Below are 24,755 nucleotides of genomic sequence, written 5' to 3'. Positions count from 1 at the left end.
TGAATTCCACCTCGTTACCACTTCTTGCTTCAGATGATGGCAGGGCAGGTTCAGTAGTTTTTGGTGGTGCTCCAGTTTTCTGTACGTGGTGCCTGTACGCCGAAAGTGTCCCGCAATTCTTCTGGCCACCGACAGCATCTCTTGCACGCCCCTGTCGTTTTTTAAAAAATTCTGCACCACCAAATTCAAGGTATGTGCAAAACATGGGACGTGCTGGAATTGGCCCAGATTTAATGCACACACAATATTGCTGGCGTTGTCCGATGCCACAAATCCACAGGAGAGTCCAATTGGGGTAAGCCATTCCGCGATGATCTTCCTCAGTTGCCGTAAGAGGTTTTCAGCTGTGTGCATATTCTGGAAAGCGGTGATACAAAGCGTAGCCAGCCTAGGAAAGAGTTGGCGTTTGCGAGATGCTGCTACTGGTGCCGCCGCTGCTGTTCTTGCGGCGGGAGTCCATACATCTACCCAGTGGGCTGTCACAGTCATATAGTCCTGACCCTGCCCTGCTCCACTTGTCCACATGTCCGTGGTTAAGTGGACATTGGGTACAGCTGCATTTTTTAGGACACTGGTAACTCTTTTTCTGAGGTCTGTGTACATTTTCGGTATCGCCTGCCTAGAGAAATGGAACCTAGATGGTATTTGGTACCGGGGACACAGTACCTCCAACAAGTCTCTAGTTGGCTCTGCAGTAATGATGGATACCGGAACCACGTTTCTCACCACCCAGGATGCCAAGGCCTCAGTTATCCGCTTTGCAGTAGGATGACTGCTGTGATATTTCATCTTCCTCGCAAAGGACTGTTGAACAGTCAATTGCTTACTGGAAGTAGTACAAGTGGGCTTACGACTTCCCCTCTGGGATGACCATCGACTCCCAGCGGCAACAACAGCAGCGCCAGCAGCAGTAGGCGTTACACGCAAGGATGCATCGGAGGAATCCCAGGCAGGAGAGGACTCGTCAGACTTGCCAGTGACATGGCCTGCAGGACTATTGGCATTCCTGGGGAAGGAGGAAATTGACACTGAGGGAGTTGGTGGGGTGGTTTGCGTGAGCTTGGTTACAAGAGGAAGGGATTTACTGGTCAGTGGACTGCTTCCGCTGTCACCCAAAGTTTTTGAACTTGTCACTGACTTATTATGAATGCGCTGCAGGTGACGTATAAGGGAGGATGTTCCGAGGTGGTTAACGTCCTTACCCCTACTTATTACAGCTTGACAAAGGGAACACACGGCTTGACACCTGTTGTCCGCATTTCTGGTGAAATACCTCCACACCGAAGAGCTGATTTTTTTGGTATTTTCACCTGGCATGTCAACGGCCATATTCCTCCCACGGACAACAGGTGTCTCCCCGGGTGCCTGACTTAAACAAACCACCTCACCATCAGAATCCTCCTGGTCAATTTCCTCCCCAGCGCCAGCAACACCCATATCCTCCTCATCCTGGTGTACTTCAACACTGACATCTTCAATCTGACTATCAGGAACTGGACTGCGGGTGCTCCTTCCAGCACTTGCAGGGGGCGTGCAAATGGTGGAAGGCGCATGCTCTTCACGTCCAGTGTTGGGAAGGTCAGGCATCGCAACCGACACAATTGGACTCTCCTTGTGGATTTGGGATTTCAAAGAACGCACAGTTCTTTGCGGTGCTTTTGCCAGCTTGAGTCTTTTCAGTTTTCTAGCGAGAGGCTGAGTGCTTCCATCCTCATGTGAAGCTGAACCACTAGCCATGAACATAGGCCAGGGCCTCAGCCGTTCCTTGCCACTCCGTGTGGTAAATGGCATATTGGCAAGTTTACGCTTCTCCTCCGACAATTTTATTTTAGGTTTTGGAGTCCTTTTTTTCTGATATTTGGTGTTTTGGATTTGACATGCTCTGTACTATGACATTGGGCATCGGCCTTGGCAGACGACGTTGCTGGCATTTCATCGTCTCGGCCATGACTAGTGGCAGCAGCTTCAGCACGAGGTGGAAGTGGATCTTGATCTTTCCCTAATTTTGGAACCTCAACTTTTTTGTTCTCCATATTTTATAGGCAGAACTAAAAGGCACCTCAGGTAAACAATGGAGATGGATGGATTGGATACTAGTATACAATTATGGACGGACTGCCACGGTTAGGTGGTATAAAAAAACCACGGTTAGGTGGTATATAATACAATTATGGATGGACGGACTGCCTGCCGAGTGCCGACACAGAGGTAGCCACAGCCGTGAACTACCGCACTGTACACTGGTTGATAAAGAGATAGTAGTATACTCGTAACAACTAGTATGACGACGGTATAAAGAATGGAAAAAAAACCACGGTTAGGTGGTATATATTATAATACAATTATGGTTGGACGGACTGCCTGCCGAGTGCCGACACAGAGGTAGCCACAGCCGTGAACTACCGCACTGTACACTGGTTGATAAAGAGATAGTAGTATACTCGTAACAACTAGTATGACGACGGTATAAAGAATGAAAAAAAAACCACGGTTAGGTGGTATATATTATGATACAATTATGGATGGACGGACTGCCTGCCGAGTGCCGACACAGAGGTAGCCACAGCCGTGAACTACCGCACTGTACACTGGTTGATAAAGAGATAGTAGTATACTCGTAACAACTAGTATGACGACGGTATAAAGAATGAAAAAAAAACCACGGTTAGGTGGTATATATTATAATACAATTATGGTTGGACGGACTGCCTGCCGAGTGCCGACACAGAGGTAGCCACAGCCGTGAACTACCGCACTGTACACTGGTTGATAAAGAGATAGTAGTATACTCGTAACAACTAGTATGACGACGGTATAAAGAATGAAAAAAAAACCACGGTTAGGTGGTATATAATACAATTATGGTTGGACGGACTGCCTGCCGAGTGCCGACACAGAGGTAGCCACAGCCGTGAACTACCGCACTGTACACTGGTTGATAAAGAGATAGTAGTATACTCGTAACAACTAGTATGACGACGGTATAAAGAATGAAAAAAAAACCACGGTTAGGTGGTATATATTATAATACAATTATGGTTGGACGGACTGCCTGCCGAGTGCCGACACAGAGGTAGCCACAGCCGTGAACTACCGCACTGTACACTGGTTGATAAAGAGATAGTAGTATACTCGTAACAACTAGTATGACGACGGTATAAAGAATGAAAAAAAAACCACGGTTAGGTGGTATATATTATAATACAATTATGGATGGACGGACTGCCTGCCGAGTGCCGACACAGAGGTAGCCACAGCCGTGAACTACCGCACTGTACACTGGTTGATAAAGAGATAGTAGTATACTCGTAACAACTAGTATGACGACGGTATAAAGAATGAAAAAAAAACCACGGTTAGGTGGTATATAATACAATTATGGTTGGACGGACTGCCTGCCGAGTGCCGACACAGAGGTAGCCACAGCCATGAACTACCGCACTGTACACTGGTTGATAAAGAGATAGTAGTATACTCGTAACAACTAGTATGACGACGGTATAAAGAATGAAAAAAAAACCACGGTTAGGTGGTATATATTATAATACAATTATGGATGGACGGACTGCCTGCCGAGTGCCGACACAGAGGTAGCCACAGCCGTGAACTACCGCACTGTACTGTGTCTGCTGCTAATATAGACTGGTTGATAAAGAGATAGTATACAATACTACTAATATACTGGTGGTCAGGCACTGGTCTCCACTAGTCACACTGGCAGTGGCACTCCTGCAGCAAAAGTGTGCACTGTTTAATTTTAATATAATATTATTTATCATGTACTCCTGGCTCCTGCTATAACAACCTGCAGTGCTCCCCAGTCTCCCCCACAATTATAAGCTTTATATACAATACATTGATGTGCAGCACACTGGGCTGAGCAGTGCACACAGACTGAGTCACTGTGTGACTGTGTATCGTTTTTTTCAGGCAGAGAACGGATATATTAAATAAAACAAACAACTGCACTGTCTCTGGTGGTCACTGGTCACTGTGGTCGTCAGTCACTAAACTCTGTCTGCACTCTCTTCTAATCTACAGTATCACAGCAATCTCTCTCTCTCTCTCTCTTCTAAATCTAATCTAAATGGAGAGGACGCCAGCCACGTCCTCTCCCTATCAATCTCAATGCACGTGTGAAAATGGCGGCGACGCGCGGCTCCTTATATAGAATCCGAGCCTCGCGAGAATCCGACAGCGTCATGATGACGTTCGGGCGCGCTCGGGTTAACCGAGCAAGGCGGGAAAATCCGAGTCGCTCGGACCCGTGAAAAAAAAAGTGAAGTTCGTGCGGGTTCGGATTCAAAGAAACCGAACCCGCTCATCTCTAATTTAAACAATTTCCTACCCCCCATAATAAGACTCAATATGTTAACGCTCAAGCACACTTTAAAGAATTTCTACAATTAAGCGGAGATAAATATTTGTTTAATGTGAACTCTAAATTTTATAGTTTCGGTAACAAAACTGGAAGGCTTCTCACTAACCTGCTGCAAGGTTATAGAAACAGGACAGTGGTGCACCCTTTGCAAACCTCGGATGGATCTCTCACTACGACAGATCGTCATATAGCAAACACTCTGAAATCTTTTTACGAAGATTTATATTCTTCTCCCTCTACTTCTAAAGATTATACCCCTCCTATTACATCCCTATGGGATTCTCTTTCTCTGCCTCAACTTTCTGACTCTTTTTCAAATACTCTGACAGCCCCAATCACCCCTGAGGAAGTGTCTAAAATCATCCAACAACTGAAATTAGCAAAAGCACCTGGCCCAGATGGCTTTTCAACTGAATTTTACCAACTGATGAGTCCACTCATAGTTAAACCACTAGCTGAGTGTTTTAATCATGCCATCAGAACTGATAAACTTCCCTTACACTTTTCAGATGCGATTATCAAAGTGCTACCTAAGGAGGGCCGGGATTTAAAACTCCCAGGGTCTTATAGGCCTATATCGCTCCTAAATAATGATTATAAGATATTTACAAAAATTTTTGCAGAACGTTTGAAACCCATGCAACCCTCGATAATTCATAAGGACCAAACTGGATTCATTTCAGGACGACATTCGGTGGTGAATGTAAGAAGAGTCCTGGCTGCAATAAAGTATGTGTCCTCTAATGCTTCTTCCTTGTCTTCCCCTCAGATTGTAGTTACATTAGACGCAGAAAAAGCATTTGATTTAGTATTATGGCCCCACTTATTTAAAACTTTATTTAATTTTGGTTTCCCTCCCCAATTTATTGACATATTACGTATTATATACTCTAATCCTAAATCCCAGGTAGCTTGTAATGGTATAATATCCTCTCCTTTTTATTTACAGAGGGGAACCAGACAAGGTTGCCCCCTATCCCCGTTGCTTTTCGCTATAGCGATTGAACCTTTAGCAGTTGCCATCCGAGGTTCATCACTGATAAAAGGTATAAAAATTAATTCGGAAGAATTAAAGATAGGATTGTTTGCGGACGATGCATTGCTTTTTGTTTCGGAGCCTTCCAGTTCGTTGCCAGCTCTATTTAACTTGATTGAATCTTTTGGAAAAATTTCAGGATATAAAATTAATGTATCAAAATCAGAAGTGCTTTTATTGGGGAATTCTGATTCGGGTTTTTTGAACTGTATGAATATTCCATTAGCTCTTGCCCCTTCCCGCATCAAATATCTGGGAATACAAATTTGTTCAGATTTATCACAGATTTATGCGGCCAACTTTGCATCAGTAATCACAAAAATAGGGGTGAAACTTGAGTCATGGAGAGACTTGCCTCTCTCTCTCATGGGACGATTGGCTGTTGTCCAATCTATATTATTTCCAAAATTGTTTTATTGTATGCAACAAATTCCAATAGCTTTAACTGATTCAGATCTCAAGAAATTAGATTCAATGTTCTCCAAATTCATTTGGCAGGGCAAACGTCCACGTATCTCGAGGGCAAAGATGGTCGTACACAAAAGAAAAGGAGGTCTAGGATATCCTGATGTATCTGCATATTCACTTGCTACCTTTTTTAGGTACATTAATGCTTGGATCTTAAATAAATCTGAATATGTTGATTTGGATTTGGAAACAGCAATATTTTATCCATATGCCCCAAGTGCTCTTCTACAATCCAAAATATTGTTAATTCCTCAATGGATTAAAACTCATGTTCTATTTGTAGATACATACAAAGCGTGGCTAACAATCAACAAAAGATTTAAAACCAACCCATACCTTACCCAATTTATACCCTTATGGGGAAACCCCTCTTTCCCTCCATCAATGTCCAATTCAGGCTTTAGAGTGTGGAAGATGAAAAGTCTAGATTTATCACATAAAGTTTTCGACCCAGGAGGCTTAATTTTGACGTTCTCAGATATCTGTCATACCTATTCTATTCCGAAACACCATATGTTTATGTATTTTCAATTACGTCACTTTTTGACTTCCATTAAAGCATCAATACTTCATAGACCTAAGAGAGGCGTTCATTTATCCCAAGTGAAATCACTAGATATGCTATTTTTATTTCTTCTGACCAACAGTTATAAAATTAAATATTTATACCAACTAATAGTGGGTTCAACTACACATGTGCAATGGGATATATTGTTACAAAAATGGAAAGCAGATATTCCCTCTCTAACGGATATCTCAGAGCTAACAGAATTATCGGCTTTATCCTCAAAAGTTCTCTCCTCAACATATCTGCAAGAAGTATATGTACGTACGCTGCATAGAGCATATATTACCCCGCATCAAAGGAGACACATGGTTAAGGAGGAACAGGGTACGTGTATTAAATGTGGAGCTACAATTGCCAACTTCATACATTGCACATGGGACTGTTATAAGTTAAGAATTTTTTGGTACAAGATCATAGGTTTTCTAAATTCAATGTTTGGTACGCAATTATGTCCTGATCCAAAGGCTTGTTTAGGTCTTAGTCTTTCTGCTTGGCATCTGGGTAAAAATAAAAAATGTATCTTACCTTTGCTTATTACTACTATCACTGTATGCAAGAAATGTATTCTACTTCATTGGACTAAAAAATCAGCACCTTCGCTTTTAGAGGTTAAACAAAAGTTGACAAATATTCTATATTATGAACGGAAATATGCTTACCTCACTGTGGGTGCAAGGATACATTCATTTTATTCCAAATGGGCTCCATTTATAGGCACCTTGGACCCACAAGTCCAAACACATATTTATGGAATATTTGGAGATTTTCCAAGATAAGTCTGGTTTATTAGACTAATGGTGTTATTATCTTAAGACATTTATTAACAGGAGTGGTTTTCTTGGATAAGATTGTTAGAAAATATTGCCTTTCAAACTAGGAAAGGTTTACCAAGAAGTGGAGTTATGTCTTGTCTTTTATTCTCTATTTCTCTTCTTTTCTCTCTTTTCTACTATATGTCTTTACATTTCTCCCATTTTCCTTGCTTCCCTTCCCCTCCCCATCCAGTTTATTTTATATTTCAGTTTGGAGTACATAATTAGTCAAGAAAGTAGAATATTATACAGTTTTGGTTAGTTAACTGTGAAAGGTCTTACAAGAAGAATATTATGCTACTACTCATTGGTGTGAAACTGTACTTTTGATTCAATGTTATTTTAACAAATTCCAACATGAAGAAGGCTAATGTAAAGTAACAAAATCTTAATTGTAACTTTGTATCTGTGTTTTCTTTTTGAAAAACACATTTCTACTATTCTTTGCATGTTGAACATAATATCTTTGTATTGTACGAGGAAAAACCCAATAAAAATTATTTAAAAAAAAAAAAAAACTCCTTCTGGAAAACATTACTGTTGCCTCAGATCTCCCCAGATCAGTCGGTCTCCCTTACGGCTCCTGTTACTGTCACTGAGGTGACAGAAGCTATTAAAACCCTTAAAGCACTGAAGACCCTGGGCCCAGATGGCTTATCCGGGGAATTCTTTAAATTGCTCTCCCCTAAAATAGTGGACTCTCTAACGGCCTTTTTAATTCTATTTTTTCCAACCTTACTATCCCACACTATTTCAACTCGGCCCTGATTCGAGTTATACCCAAACCTGGTAAAGACCCGCTCCTCCCGTCCTCTTACCGCCCTATCTCCTTACTTAATGTGGACTACAAATTGTTTACTAAACTGTTGGCGGATCGGCTAAAATCTATCTTGCCTGAAATAATCCATGAAGATCAAACCGGTTTTATCTCAGGCAGACACTCGGTGACCAATATCCGTAAGGTTCTGACAGTTATACAGTCCCTGGGCAAGGTGGGGACAGGTGATCCCACTTTCCTACTGTCATTGGATGCCGAAAAGGCATTTGATTTGGTGACGTGGGACCACCTGTTTGAGACACTCCGACGTTTTGGATTTCCTGACCGATTTATAGCCGTTATACGCACTATATATCATAATGCATCTACACAAATTTACACGAACAGATATCTGTCACGGCCCTTAATGATTCATAGGGGGACTAGACAGGGATGCCCCTTATCTCCTCTGCTTTATGCGGCTGCCTTGGAACCACTGGCTATAGCACTGAGACAATTACCGACCTTTTCGGGGATCTCGGTAGGGGAGAGAGAAGTTAAACTTGGATTGTTCGCAGATGATATGATTTTATTTGTATCCAACCCCCGTACTTCGATACCAGCTATTTTTGACACCATACACTGTTTTAGTGCCTTTGCTGGTTACCGCATAAATACCCATAAATCTGAATTACTCCCCCTGACTAACATAAAAGACCCCCACATCTATACTGACTTCACTTCCCAATTTACGCTGACCCCTACTAAACTAAAATACTTAGGTATTTATATCCCTTCGGAACTCTCCCGGCTGTATCTATTCAATTATACACCCATTATTCAACAAATTAAAACACGCTTAGAAACCTGGAAAGATCTTAAACTTTCTCTACAAGGCAGGATAGTGGTGATAAAGACCGTTATATTCCCGAAACTGGCTTATTTGCTCCAGATGCTCCCCGTTACGATTACTAAACAAGACTCCCTACTCTGCTCGCAAATATTTTCAAAATTTATCTGGAAAAATGCTAAGCCTCGCATGCCCAAAGCCCGATCTTATGTTAACAAACGAAAAGGTGGTCTGAGTATGCCCAATGTGACGATGTTTGCTAGAGCAGCACTATTTAAGTTCGCCTCAGACTGGCTGCTCCGGTCAGATCTATTTACGAACCTGGAATTGGAATAAGCATTATTTTTCCCTTATTCCCCTGCAGCATTGCTTCACACACCACTATCTAAACTACCCCAGGAGCTTAGGACTAATATTTTGTTTTGGGATACTTATAGGTCCTGGATCTCCACTCAAACTATTCCATACTAACCCTTTTGAGTCACCGTATATACCCTTATGGGGCAACCCTAATTTCCCCTCTTCTTTAGATAATCGCTATTTTTACACATGGAAATGTAAAGGAATTTATTCTATCAGAGATGTCTTTGATCCTGGTGGACAGATGCTCTCCTTTCAGCAACTACGTGACAGATTTTCTTTGCCCCACACTAATTTCTTTATGTATCTCCAAGCGCGCCACTACATTAACTCCCTAGGTGACCCCCTGGGAAAAAAGGCCTCGACTCGAACAATACTCGACACTCTCACGTTTTGCAGACATAATCCATTCAAAATTCGTTATCTTTATAGTGACCTGATTGAGGTGTCAGCCCCCTCTTGGTCCCCTCTCTCTGATTCATGGCGGCGGGAGCTCCCGGAGGCACCCGCGATGAGCGAGATTTCTGCGAACACTGAATTGGTCCTAAAGGCTCTAAAATCCGCTACACTACAAGAAATACATTTAAGAACTCTAAACAGGATGTATATACCCCCCTCTCAAAGACAACACTTCCGCCCTGGTGAGACGGGCAGTTGCCCTAAATGTGGAGTGAGTGGAGCATCCCTTGCACACAATCTCTGGTTATGTGGGAAAATTAAATGGTTCTGGCGTAAGATTCTCCAGTATTTATCCTGTTTACTTAAATTAACTCTTCCCGAAGTGGTGGGCCCGTTGCTGTTCGCAGACTTCTCGCCTTGGCTGTCACGGTTTGACCTTGCTCCTGTGATCCCTTTACTGACTGTGATGGTCACGGTAGCGAAACAGGTGATACTGCGACATTGCATATATAAAACTGCCCCATTGGTGGGAGAATGGGAATCTGCCTTATTAGACGTACTGTTTTGTGAGAGACGAATGGCTACTTTTCAAATTGAAAATGGAGTGATGCTTTTCCACAAAAAATGGGGAACCTATATAAAGACTTTACCCCTAGACAGACGTGAATGTATCTGGAAAGTATTCCGAGACACAACATGGTATTGGACTAGCCGGATAGTGGGAACTATTACTTGACCACCGCTGGGCTGAAAGATAGGTTTAATTGAGATGCCCTGCTTATAGCATCGACACTCCTCATTAGTGTTTTACATAATACAACATTCACTCCAAACCCATGATCTACTCTCCTCGCCCAGAATATGGATTTGATCACCCCCCCCGGCAACATATACTGCCCATCTATGGTACCTCGGTACTAGTTCTTTTTCTTTGCTCTCTATGTTTATCCTTTTCTCTTTTCTTTCCTTTCTCTTTCCTATCTCTACTTCCCTTCAACTGATGTGATATTTAACTCATTTGTCTGGACTGTTCCTTATTATTGGGGGAGATGGTGCACACACGTAACCCCCCCCCCCTAGTACTGCTACTACCTTTATTACTACACAGATGAGTTCGCATTATTTGTTGTGAAATGTTTCTATTTTTCTTCTTCTCTTACCAAAAGAAAAAAAAACTGTACAGCCTTTAATTCTCTGTATTTTATTAATTCTAGAATTTGAATATATATAAAAAAAATAGAAACAAATTTTTCAGTACAGGTCAAAATGAATCTAGTAATCAATAATTCAAATGGTATGATTCAGATTGGATAGCTATCTTGCAGAACACACACTGATATAAATATACACATAATTATAATATTATATATATGTACCATTCACTGGTCTCCTGAGACTCATTTACCCATTAAGTGCTTCTAATTTGCATATGAATGCTATGTGCTATTGGTTGCCCGTAAAGGTGGTTTTTTTCACTGTTAGGAAAAAGCAGTTACACAGGTTAATTTGCATTTCAATGGCTATCTTACAGCAAGCAGAGTTAACTGAATCCTAGAGGTAGAAGGAGAAAAAAAACCTTTGTTTTTATCTGTGTGTATTTCTTACATCAAGTATCCATCTCACTATAAACTTTCACTAGGCCCCATCTGAAACTATTTGTAATTGACTATGGCATGGGTTAAATAAATGCATTGGTAACTCATAAATGGTGATTGATTGTGACCAAGAAAGCTGATTATTCTTGAGCAGACTGAAAATCAGCCATTTAGAAAAATGACCTTCCCAAAATGGCCGCTGCTCCTCCCCCTTCCACATCCATGAGGGTTACACAAAATGGTGGACAGGCCATGTGGTTAGTCCAAAATGGAGGACAAACCATGCGGCTTCCTTTGTCACAAAGAAATCACACATCATACAAGCCCCTGAAGTTATTTTAGGCCTGAGTTAAAAAAAACACTATATCAAGGCTTTTGCAGCAACTTTTAAATGTACTTTTACCCTACTTAACAGATAAGCAATCCAATCTGAATCAAACACAATATGACTCATTTGAACCTTGTTCTGCAACAATATGATCAGATATGCAGAGTACAGGTGTATGCTTGTATTGTATGCGCATTTGGTGCCAAATAGAAATTCACGGACTTTAAAAATAGCTTTGCGTTCTTACCTTCCGGATTCCACCAGCATCCCAACAAACCATGCAGAGTAGACGCTTATCTTATCAGCACTTGAGAAAGAGTTTACCAGAGTACCCACCAACCAGGAGAAGGCTTACATGGATACCTGTCCGCCCTTTGCTGATAGATAAAGTCTGCTGTACCCTGCTAGGCTGTGGGTATGAGGAAAAACAGGACGATGCCCCCAATTGATAATGTCGATATTATCTTAAAGAGTAAAGCTATACCTTTAAACACACCTTTACCATGGAGCTGCTGCGGTCGCTAGCTCACGCTACGTACTTCGTACGCTATTTGCGCACAGAGTCCCGTACCGTGTACGCACTCAGCGTACAAACGCTGCACTGTGGGTACAAAGCACACACAGCGTGCGCACACACAATTGATAACCTTTAAACCTTGTTAATGATATAATGCAACGATATGATTACACTTTAAACCCTTAGCAGCAAAGTACTGCAACAATGTTATACCTTAAACCTTAAGTAGTGCTGACGGTATAAAGTACCCGCAGTGCGTACACCTTATCAATGCCTATACACTTTATACAGATAAATACACTCTAAAACCCTTGCAGGAAAGTGAAGACACAGCACAGTTTTGTAGTTGAACCACAGGGTTTCTAAGGCCACAGTGGATTATTCAAAAAGGTTAAACAGTACAAATTATACACTACAGGCTAACAAGATAAATCTAAACAGAATAATGGCTTCAGAGAATGTACATATGTGAGAATGTTCGCAAGCACAACCCGGCTGGTCCTTCGCTGGTCATACAGATAGCGTTCAGAGTCTTCTGACCAGCCAGGCAGCAACAGGCTTTTTTTTTATACACTACTTCCATATACAATACAATGGTCACTGTAATCCCTTTGTCTATTGGACACAGGGATGTGTCTTTACATTACAGAAGAGGTCATATGTGGATTTGAAAATGTGGGCTATGTCTTTCTCAACTGCTCTTGTGGGTGGTCTCCTTTGGATTCCCCCCGCATACATAATATACAGTAAATAAAGTTTAAACCTATTTTCTGCTTCTGCATCTAACTATCCTCAGGAACATGCGATCTTCCTCAAACCAACACCAGAATGTTTCCCTTAAAATACCCTACAGCTGGATACCAAACACCACCTTGTAACCTTGTTCTATCCCCTCCTATCCTGTAAAGGTGAATCCCCTTGTTCTGTTACCATTTTAAACAGCTATTTCTTTCTGATGTGGTGCAGGGGGCTATGTGTACAATGTGCACTATTTGGGTTAAATATGAAATGTTCTAATAACCCTCTACGCGCTCACAAACTCCGCCGTGAATACCCATATCACACGCATGATCGCCGGAGCGATCCTAAGCAAATTGCGGATATGTGCACGCACGGAGGACTGAGTGCACGAGCAGCGGGCATGTGCATGGGGTTAGTACAAGGCATATGTATTACAATATTATTCGACTTTGACATTCCATATTCATATATCTTCGAGGGTAGTTCTTTTTTGCTTCATTCCCATGATTTTATAGCTAATTCTTGGAGTACTAGATATACCAATTGTTTCATGTCATTGATAATTATATGACTCCAGTACATGATGTAATTACTGGTGCACCACATCTGCTCCATTACTCCGAAGATGTCGTCTGTTCACTTCCTGTAATAGATTGTTGTAAACACCTCTGTTTCTCTACTTTATTTTTCAAAAACCTGCTATTTGCTTATGTTTTATAATAAACAGATTAAAAAAAAAAAGAGATTATACTCATTTTTAAGCAAAATACCCCCTCTTACGTGGGAGCAGTACCTAAAGAGAAAGGCCCGGATTAACTCATGTGTTCCATGTAAGGATTAAACATGTGAATTGTCATATGTATCTCTTGCTCGGAAAACAAGGGTACCATAACAAATTTACTAATTTCAGGGTCACAACACTTTTTCAGCTTTTCATACGCCGTCATACAGTCATTAATGTTGAAGAAAGGGACATCAAACGAACTCTGCATAGGGAAATCCTGAATGCAATAAATGTCCAGTTTTAAGTCCACCCCTGCCAGTTCCAACAATACCTTCTCTACTATGAAGCGCAGTCCTCTTGAGTCTCTCCCCTTGTGCTCCAACAAAAAACGGATGGTGTTCTTCAAGCCTGCCATGATGCAGAAAAGAAACAAGGCAACAGCCCTGCGGCGATCCCTCCTCGTCCGAAGTCCTCCAGGGGGTCTCACGGAAAGACCCCAAACTCAAACCCTCTGACCCAGACCAAGGCAATGAACCTTGATCTGAGCCAAAAGGCCGAGAAGCGATAACCCGAATATGGGCCGAGGGAGGCGCGCGGCGAAACAAGATCTACAACCCATCATGGAGAATGACCCTCCCCCCACACGATTACTCTATACTATCTGTAGATTGACTTGACTTTTGGCGGCGGCGACCACCACAGCAAAAAAGAATGAGAAATCCGGACTGGCAAGCAGGCAGGCACCCAGGCGCGCGCAACCACATTCCATCACTCACTCCTACATCATGAGTTTTCTCTCCTGTCTTGCTGACTGGCTGGCTGATGCACAATCATTTGCATTTGGTCCGCCTCCAACAACCACAACCACCAGACGTCTGTTGTCCGTCCGTGGCTCCGTGCTTATCACACTTACACAATGCTATGCATTTCATCAATTAAGCAGTGGGACATTCATTCTTCAATAGAAGGTTCCCTGGTTGCGTTGAACCTGTCTCTCAAATATGGATTGTTTCAAAAAGCCCGTCCATCCTGGCAGATTTAAATTTTTCACTACAGTGGGAGGGCTCTGTGATGTCATCGTGATGCACCCTCTATGATGTCATCATTATGCAACACACGTGATGTCACAATGTGCTTGGCTGTACGGACTGCATTTGCTTGGCTTGCTTACTGACATCCACTTGAGGGAGACACACACCAAGAGATAGATGCAGCATATACATACTGCAGAGGTTGTTCCTTTACTGCCTCTACAGCAAACATCCACACCTCCTGCAGCCAGCGTGGACACCGCCACAAATATAAAATATAAAAATTATTTCCAAACGAGACCAGGTCGAAAAGCCAAGCAGAAGGATGATAATAAAAGTAAGTTATGAATTTTGGAATTGATTTCAAAGTGGCAATGCTTGTTCGTTCGCACTTAGTTAGCATTCAGGAATTAGGCCTACATAGTCCTCACATCCAAATGGTCCCCCAGCGTTTAAATTTGCCCTGTGTAGAAGGAGGGAATTCTATGGAGACAAGAAGTAGACGCAAAACAAGACTCCACACAGTAGTTTTCATATGCTTTTATTCATTTTATTCATCCATTGTAGCATTTTGCAAGGAACAGCAACGCTTGAAGACAATTTTGCAACAGTGTAAGCCTGCTTGCAATATCATCCCCCCAAATCTAAGAGTTTAACAATGCTATGCTGCAAGAATTTTGCACATCTTGGGGAAAAGCCAAGAAGTCGTCACTAATCTATTTTTGGAATACAGAATAGGAAAGGTGCACCGGTCCCGGAGATACTGCAATACCGGGTCAATGCGTGGAGTGGACAGAGCAAGCTCTTCTTCCATCTCCCTGTTCTAAAAATCCATTTAATATATGGCCCCCAGATAGGTGGCGTATCAGATATTAAACTGATAACAGATGATTTTTTTTTTTAAAACCATTCAGGTTTGTTAACAGTCATCTACAATGCAGATTTAGACCAGAAACAAAATCATCAGTATGGCTTTTTTTTTTATTTGCAAAAAAAATCTATTCATAATCAAAAAACAATATACAACTTAACACATACCCACAATATTAGGTTATCAATCTTCATTAACATATCTAACCACATGCCTCCATTTCTTAACTTTCCAAACTCCCTCAGCATCAAGCTCTTTTCTTCCTTTCCTATCTCTCAAATAATAGACATATAACTTACCCAATACCATTCTAACACAATCATTCACAGACCAACACTCACTCCTAAACACACACAGATTCCTTGCATTCCACAAAACTTCCATCACACAGCTCATGATCAACCACAAAAATCTCTTTTCCTCTATCACATGCTCCCATACCAAATAATGCCACCTTCCATCCAATATACCTAACACCAGTAATCTCTCTACACAAGCCACCCAAACACTTCCATACATCATTTGCAAAACCACAATTCCACATTACATGCATCACTGTTTCAGTATTATTACAATTGTCTCTCGGACAAACATCTGAAACTACCAAGTCTCTCTCTTTCAAAAAATCCCTCACTGGCAACACCTCATGCATGCACAACCATACAATCTCCTTTTGTGTATTTGACATGCCATATGAACATAGCTTCTTCCATATAATCACAGCTTCCCTTGAATGCATATAATTGATATTACAAACTCTCTCTCTATCTTTTATAACTTTCATAACCTTCTTCCTGTCTTTAAACCCACTTAAAGAAACATTCAAAAGATCTTTCTTTTTAATGAAAACGTCAATTACATTGTACCACCACGGACTTCTAAAAGCCACACGTACCTTCAGGTCCCTTTTGATCCATCCTAAACCATACCAAGGCCACCCAGCCATGTATCTCACAATACAGGCAGTTTTACTGCCCGTCCCCATTAGCTCTACTATAACACTAATCTAATTAACATACAAAAAGATTTCAATATCAGGGAAAACCAACCCACCTTTCTCTCTTGCCTTTATCAACACTTCACGTTTCAAACGTTCCATCTTCCCACCCCAAACAAATAGAAAAAGAACTCTGTTTATTTTCTTGACCCACAGCACAGACGGAGGAAAAACACATGCCAGAAACAATAAAATAGGTAACACCACACTTTTAATCACCAACACTTTTCCAAACACTGTCATCTGTCTCATCTTCCAAAAATCCACCTTCTTCTGTACCCTCTTACTACATTCTTCCCAACTCACTCTCCCTTTCAAATCATCCTCAAACACCACACCTAATGCTTTAATCCCTTCACTCACGCTCTCAATCCCTTCCACGCTGTAACTTTCATCCCCAAAGCACTTCAATTTTGATTTACACCAATTAACTTTAAATGCAGAAGCACTGCAAAAGAAACTAACCAGTAATTTAACCCTTCTCAATTCTGCATCACTCACACAACCGCAACATCATCCATATACCATAATACTTTCACCATCCTACCTCCACTACCTGGTACCAACACGCCCCCTACAACCTTATCTCTCCTAATCAGCTGCAATAATGGTTCAATAACACAAATAAACAAAATAGCTAACAACGGACATCCCTGTCGCACTCCTGACCTAATCACTACATTCTTACTTATATTCCCATTCACCAAAACCTTACTCACAACAGAATCATATAACCCTCTCACACATCTTACAAACTCCACCGGGAACCCCATACGTACCAATACTTTAAACATAAAATTGTGAGACACACGGTTATACGCTTTTTCAAAATCTAAAGCTAATAACATACATACTCTTCCTTTCTCTGCAGTCACCCAACACATCTCTCAGCAAAATCAAATTATCTGTCATCCTTCTACCAGGCACACCGCACACTTGATCATCACCCACCACCTGATCCACCACATCCCGCATCCTATTCGCCAATACTTTCGCAAGGATTTTATAATCGGAATTTAAAAGCGTAATAGGTCTCCAATTTTCTAACAAGCCCCTATCACCTTTTTTTATGCACTAACACCACAATACCTTCTTTCATACTATCACATAATCTCATACCTCCCAACATGACCCTCTCCAGGAGGGACAGAATGCTCTGCTCCTGGACTTTTCTCTTAATTTATGATTGCCAGCACCTGTGCTGAAACACCTTTCTTATCCATTACCCTGTTCAACACAGGTGCAGATAATCATTCATTGAGAAAAAATCCTGAAGCAGAGCATTGTGTCCCTCCTGGAGAGGGTCATGTTGGGAGGTATGTAATCTTGCATTTCCAAACATAAAAGCACACAAATCACACACATCCTTCCCTATGACAACCCAAAAACAACTATAAAACTCAATCGGCAACCCAGCCATACCTGGAGTTTTATTCCTTTTAGCACTATCCGCAGCTCTTTTCACCTCATCACCTGTTACCTTATCCATCAAACCAGGCAAATTTCCCTCATACACTCTCTCAGACAAACCACACAATACTTCTTCTTCCATATCACTATCTACTTCCCTCCTATCATACAACTTTCCATAAAATTCTGCAATCACATCCATCATTCTTTCACTACTCACTTCCACTCCATCTTTATCTAATACATACTTTATCTCACGATTATTTTTGCAAGCTTTTTTGAAAAAAAACCTTGTACATTTTTCATCTTCCTCTAATACCTCCACCCTAGACCTAAAAATAATTTATTTACCTCTATTATTCAAACATTAATTAACCTCACATCTTGCTTTAATAATATCATCATTCACATCCACACCTTCCTCTCTTAATTTATAAAGAAAACTCAGCCTACTATTCCACAGAGGATACTTATTCCTTTCTCTCACAGCCTTCCTATATCCTGCTCTCTGATAGAAGTCCTTAACCCTTTCCTTAACCCAGTCCCACCATTCCAATATATTGACAAACTCATTTTTACTACTTTGCCAGAAACTATATTTCTTACAGAAATCTTTGTATAATACTTAATCTTCTAAAAGCTTAACATTTAGTCTCCATAATCCTTTCCCATATAGTGTACTAGACTCACAACAAACTTTGCAACATAAAGAATCATGATCTGAAAAAGGCACTTTCTCCTGTACAAACTCTCCAAACATCACATCTTTGGAACAAAATAAAAAGTCTATACGAGATATTACCCCCCTCCTCTGTCCGCAAAATAGGTCTTTGGGACAGGCTTACCCATACTTGTCTCTGCAATATCAACAAAACCAAAATCCAAAATAATATCCTTCAGGATTTTCCCAGTAATATCAACAACTACCTCCCCTCCCCCAATCCTACCTTCCTTCTCTTTAATACAATTCATATCACCTACAAGCAATGTAGGAATTCTTCCAGACAAAAAAAACTTTAATTTTTCAAAAAAACATTTCCTCTCTTTCTTCTCAGCTGGAGCATAAACACAAAACACCCTAAATCTCCAGCCTCTATATTGAGCAATTACAGAGATAGCTCTCCCCTCTTCTATCACCAAATAACTTTCTACATTAATTTCTTTATTTTTAAACAAAATACCCACCCCTACATTCCTGTTACAGCTTGACCCAGACCATATAGCCTCCCAATCCTCTTTTTTCAGTATATGAGACAATCCACATTCCTGCAAACAAATAATATCAGCATTTCTTGACTTCCGGTTCCGGCTTCATGCGGTGAGCAGCTTCCCCGCTTAGCTCCGGTGACACCCGGCTACTTACACCGCCGCACGGCTGAGTTTCAGCCTCCATCGAGCCAGCGACCCATACCGCCTTGTCCCGCAGCCTTATGGACAAGTTTTTGTCCCCCGGCACTACCACTAAGCCGGCGCCCACCGTACCGCTCGGCCATCAGGAGAAGCGCAGGGCTGACTCAGACATGGCGCCCGGCATCACAACACCGCCAGCGTCGCCAGCATCAAAGAAGGCTGCAGCTACACAACCTTTTACGGATTTACCTAAGGTTAGTCGTCCTCCAGACTCACCTATCACATTTACTGATCTTACAGATGCTATTACTCAAGCAGTGATACCTTTGCTAGCACAGGCAGTGTCCGATATTACTTCCCAGCTGCACCAGCTCTCACAAAAGGTGCAGGTGAATGAAAATAGAATTGGCAGTCTAGCTCATGATATGTCTGAGGCTCAGGGCCGCATAGTACGTCTAGAAAAAGAAAATTATCAGCTATGGAATAAGATAGACGACGCAGAGAATAGATCCAGAAGAAATAACATTTGCCTGGTGGGATTACCAGAAACTGTTAAAGGAGCTGAATTGGTGACTTTTGTACAAACATTACCCTCTATTTTGGGCATCACTGATATTTGCAAGGATCTAGTAATTGAGAGGGCTCATAGGGTTGGCCCTCCTCCACGCTCGTCAGACAACCGTCCTCGTGTAACACTCTTTAGATGCCTTAATTACCTGCATAGAATGGCATTCTGGACAGCTTCTAGGAAAATTAAACAAATTCAATGGGAAAATAACCGCCTCTACATATTTCAGGACTTTTCGGCGGAGCAGACTCGTGCACGGAAGGCTTTCAACCCAATTTGTTCCAGACTCGTAAGAATCAGACGTAAATTTTCATTACTCTATCCAGCTAAATTACGTATCTACGTGGGGGACTCTCATCTGGATTTCTTTTCACCTGAGGATGCCATGGCGTACTTAAATGAGGATTCTTCTGGAGAACAGGAGGATATGGCAATATATGTAATCGTTTTGCGGTTATTTACTTCTAATATATTTGATATATATAGATATTCTGTCTACTCTTTAGGAGTAGTCTCATTTATGTTTTGTTCCAGGCTCCTACTGTGGATTATACAGTTATGAACACTATGCTATGGACAATTTTTCGTTGCAACAGTTTGTTTCTAGGCATATATATATAGGCATTTACAGGTGGCCCTATCGGTTGACGTTTCCATGTGTATATTTTATGCTAACCTATCGGTTATTCAGCGGATTTCTGTTAGTATTTGACTTTAGGCTTGTTCTGATTGGATCAGCGGTCATCTTAAGTGTTAAATATTATCTTATTTTTCATTTTATATGTCGGTGTAGTAGCCGTGGTGAAGCCGGCAGCGTCCTTGCCGGATTATGTTAAATCACTTTTGTGTTCAGTTCTGCTACGTCAATTTTATCCTGGAAGTTATGTTTGTATATTCAAACCTCTCACTTTCTTATTTTTCTATGTTTAGGTATTTCCTCTGTCCCTCCCTTTCCTCTCCCCGTCTCCTTGCAGCTACTTTTACGTTTGACACAGTGATCAGTATAGCTCTGACTTTGCAGTATATCATCTCGTGGATTATGGATGGCTGAGATCAAGATTGGCACACTCAACGTGACAGGTATCAAAACCCCGGCAAAACGCTGTAAGATTTTACTGTATTTATCTAGATCAGACATTGATTTCGCATTTATTCAAGAAACACGTTTGACCCAGGCTGAATCACAAAAACTGCAGGCGTTAGGATGGTCACTATTGGCAGCCGCCTCCTATAACTCAAAGTCTCGGGGTGTAGCTCTTTTAGCTAGACGCCACCTTAAGATAAACCTCACATATACTGATTCAGACCCGCATGGGCGTTATCTTGTTGTTCAATTGACATTAGAGAATTGTCCGCTCACTTTTTGTACAGTTTATGCCCCCAATCAATATGATAAGGCTTTTTTCCTAAACTAAACTAAATTGACCCCTTATTGTTCAGAAAATCTTATTGTTTGTGGAGATTTTAATCTCGTTATGTCTCTTGTTCTAGATCGCCCTCACCTTTCCCATACTTCACATAATCTTCCGAAATATGGAATGCCACACTTTTTTAGATCTTTACAATTGATTGATATTTGGCGGGGCTTGCACCCTATTGACAAAGATTTTTCTTGTCATTCATCTGCTCACAATACATTTTCACGTATCGACTATGTCTCTGCATCACACCAAATGTTTCCACAGGTTACCTCTTCTCATATTGAACCTATAGTTATTTCCGATCATGCCCTGGTATGGTTTTCATTAAAATTACGATATGATTCCCCCCCAACACCTCAATGGAGATTTCCATCTCACCTGATTGCTTCTACTAAATTTCGCAATATGTTACATGGGGCCTGGGACTCCTACTACTTCTGTAATAAAATGCATTTGGAAGAAAAACCCCCCTTTATTTTGGCAGGCGGCTAAGTCCGTCCTTAGAGGTAACATAATATCATATAATTCAGCTCTGAGAAAGAAATATGCTCAGTCCTACTTGGCAATGCAACAATCTCTTTCATATGCGTTCCAAATTTTTAAAACTAACCCTACACTGTCTAATAAACAAGCCTATCTTACTTTGAAATTGCAGTTTGACGAATTTCTATCAGCCATGGGAGATAAATATAAATTCAGTGTGGATTTCTGTTTCCATAGATTTGGAAATAAAACTGGGAAACTATTGACAAGTTTATTAAAAGGCTCTTCGACTCCCATGATAGTTCATCCTTTACGACTTCCTGATGGTTCCCTTAATACGGATCCCCTTCAAATATCTGAAATCATGAGATCGTACTATGAATCCTTATACTCCGATTCTGGGGTCATTTGTCAAGAGGCAATTTCAAATCCTATACTTTCACCACTTTCTTCCTCTTCCCCGTCTTCTCCCTTACCTAGCCAAGAAAGCACAACTCCCTGGAAATTTCCAAGCTTATCACAGATCCCCTCTGACTATGCCACTTCACTTTCTATGCCAATTACCCAGACAGAAATAAGAGATATAATTAGACATCTTAAACCGAATAAGGCATCAGGGCCCGACGGCCTCACTAGTGAATTTTATAAACTCCTTATAGACAAAATTGACATACATTTACTTGCTCTTTATAATTCTATTATAGAGTCTCACTCTTTACCATTACATTTTAATTCGGCTATCATTAAAGTCATATTAAAGCCTGGACGAGATACTGCGTCCCCTAGTTCATATCGCCCTATATCTCTTTTGAATATAGATTTAAAAAATATATTTACAAAGATTCTTGCAGAACGCCTCAAACATTCCCTCCCATTTGTAATTCATACCGATCAAACGGGTTTCATTTGGGGACGTCATTCGGTCACAAATGTCCGTAAAGTATTATCCGTTATTTTACATTGCTCCCGAAAGCCCTCGCCAGATCAAAAAGTTGTATTAGCCTTAGATGCCGAGAAGGCTTTCGATCTTATTACCTGGCGCCACCTTTTTCAATCACTATATAATTTCGGTTACCCTCCATCCTTTATACATATTCTAAAAACCTTATACTCCTCACCAAAGTCACAAATTAATTGTAATGGTCATCTCTCTCTGCCCTTTAATATTTGTAAAGGTACACGCCAAGGTTGCCCCCTGTCACCCCTGCTTTTTGCGCTCGCTATTGAGCCTCTTGCAGTCGCAATCCGTAACACATCCACGATCATGGGTATATCCATCAATGATGTGGAACTAAAATTAGCTCTATACACTGATGATCTACTCTTGTTTATTTTGAATCCCTCTTCTTCCCTTCCTTCTTTGCTATCTCTGATTGAAAAATTTGGTAGTCATGCAGGCTTTAAAATTAACACTTCAAAATCAGAAATACTTACTCTTTCAACTCCCACTGTACCTATTCAATCGTCTTTACAAGTATTTCCATCATCAGTGTATAAAGATCATATAAAATATCTGGGTTTAAACATTTCTTCAGATATCACAAAGCTTTATAAACTAAATTATGCTCCCACTCTTATAAAAATATTTTCTTTATATGAGGCTTGGATGGACCTCCCCTTATCTCTACTAGGCCGAATTGCTGTAGTGAAGGCGATAATTTTTCCTAAGATATTTTATAAGTTACAAATGTTACCTATCAGCTTAATTAAATCAGATTTGAAGCGCTTTGATCACCTTACCTCTCAATTTATCTGGCATAAGAAACGTCCCCGGATTGCGTTCCATAAACTCCAAACTCACCGATCTAAAGGTGGGCTGTCTCTTCCTAACCTGCACTTTTATTCTCTAGTTATACATTTTCATTACATTACTGATTGGTTACTCACTAAATGTACATACACTGATTTTCATTTAGACGCGGCATTATTATATCCCTACTCCCCAGGTGCCCTTATCCACACCAAAAAACAAGATATCCCGAGACAGGTTTTACATAACGTGATGTTTGCTAACACATACAGGGCATGGCAATCCATCAATAGAAAACTTAAAAGAGACCCTCAATCATCTTCTTTTATTTCAATTTGGGGAAATCCGGCATTCCCCCCTTCTTTACACAATCCCAATTTCCATGTTTGGCATACTAAAGGATTATCACTTACCTCACAGGTCTTTGTCCCTGGGGGTGCTTTACGATCCTTTCAGGACCTGCAGTCATTATTTCTTATACCCAATCAAAACTTTTTTATGTATTTACAACTCAGACACTATGTTTTGTCTTTAGTTCCCACTACTCGCTTTGAACATTCTACTGATCCTCTCAATGCATTGTTATCTCTGCTTTTACGAGTACCTTATTGCATTAGGTTCTTATACACTCTTTTATCTCCGGAACCTGATAGCAAAGCATGGGATTCTTTAAAAATTTCTTGGCACGCAGACATTCCAGAAATTGTTTCCGTTACTGATCTAACTAAACACTATTTTAACACTCTTAAATGTTTAAAATCTTCATATTTACAAGAAGTACATATAAAAACTGTACATAGAGCTTATATTTCCCCTGCCCAGAGATTTCATATATGCACTGATTCCTTATCCTCATGCCCAAAGTGCCATATCTCTAACGCTTCGTTTTTCCATTGTATTTTCGAATGTAGAAAGATTAAAAAATTCTGGAACAAAGTCTTGAATTACATAAATACTTTGCTTCACCCTTCCCTTCCTTTAGACCCTTTGGCATGTTTATGTGCAAATTTTAAAAATTGGATTACTAGATTTCATCTGTCAGACTATATCCCTTTAATAACCATAATAGTAACTGTGGCGAAGAAAATTATCTTAGTACATTGGATATATAGGTCATCTCCTTCTTTGCAAGAAGTCAAAATCAAACTACTTCAGCTTTTATACTTTGATAGGAAGAGTACCCTGTCTGATATAGATAAATACATAGACAAATTTTATCAGAAATGGTCACCATTTATTGATTCGCTTAATATACAAACACAAAAGCGCATTATGCAAGTTTTTGAAATTTCTGAATGGCAATTACTTCGTAACATTGCAAATTCTTAATCTTTTACC

The 24,755-nt window shown here is 40.7% G+C and overlaps 1 non-coding gene across 1 annotated transcript; it reads right to left on the bottom strand.

Annotated features, from left to right (window-relative positions):
- Positions 1-15,305: 15,305 nt before the first annotated feature.
- On the bottom strand, positions 15,306-15,497 carry LOC134899760 (U2 spliceosomal RNA). Its single transcript, XR_010173371.1, has one exon. It is a non-coding gene; the product is annotated as a U2 spliceosomal RNA (small nuclear RNA).
- Between the last annotated feature and the right edge of the window lie 9,258 nt (positions 15,498-24,755).

Source organism: Pseudophryne corroboree, chromosome 3 (assembly GCF_028390025.1).
Source record: "Pseudophryne corroboree isolate aPseCor3 chromosome 3, aPseCor3.hap2, whole genome shotgun sequence".
In the NCBI taxonomy this organism is placed as follows: Eukaryota; Metazoa; Chordata; class Amphibia; order Anura; family Myobatrachidae; genus Pseudophryne; species Pseudophryne corroboree.
Note: the sequence above shows the minus strand (reverse complement) of the source record. Positions and strands in the feature narration are given on the sequence as shown.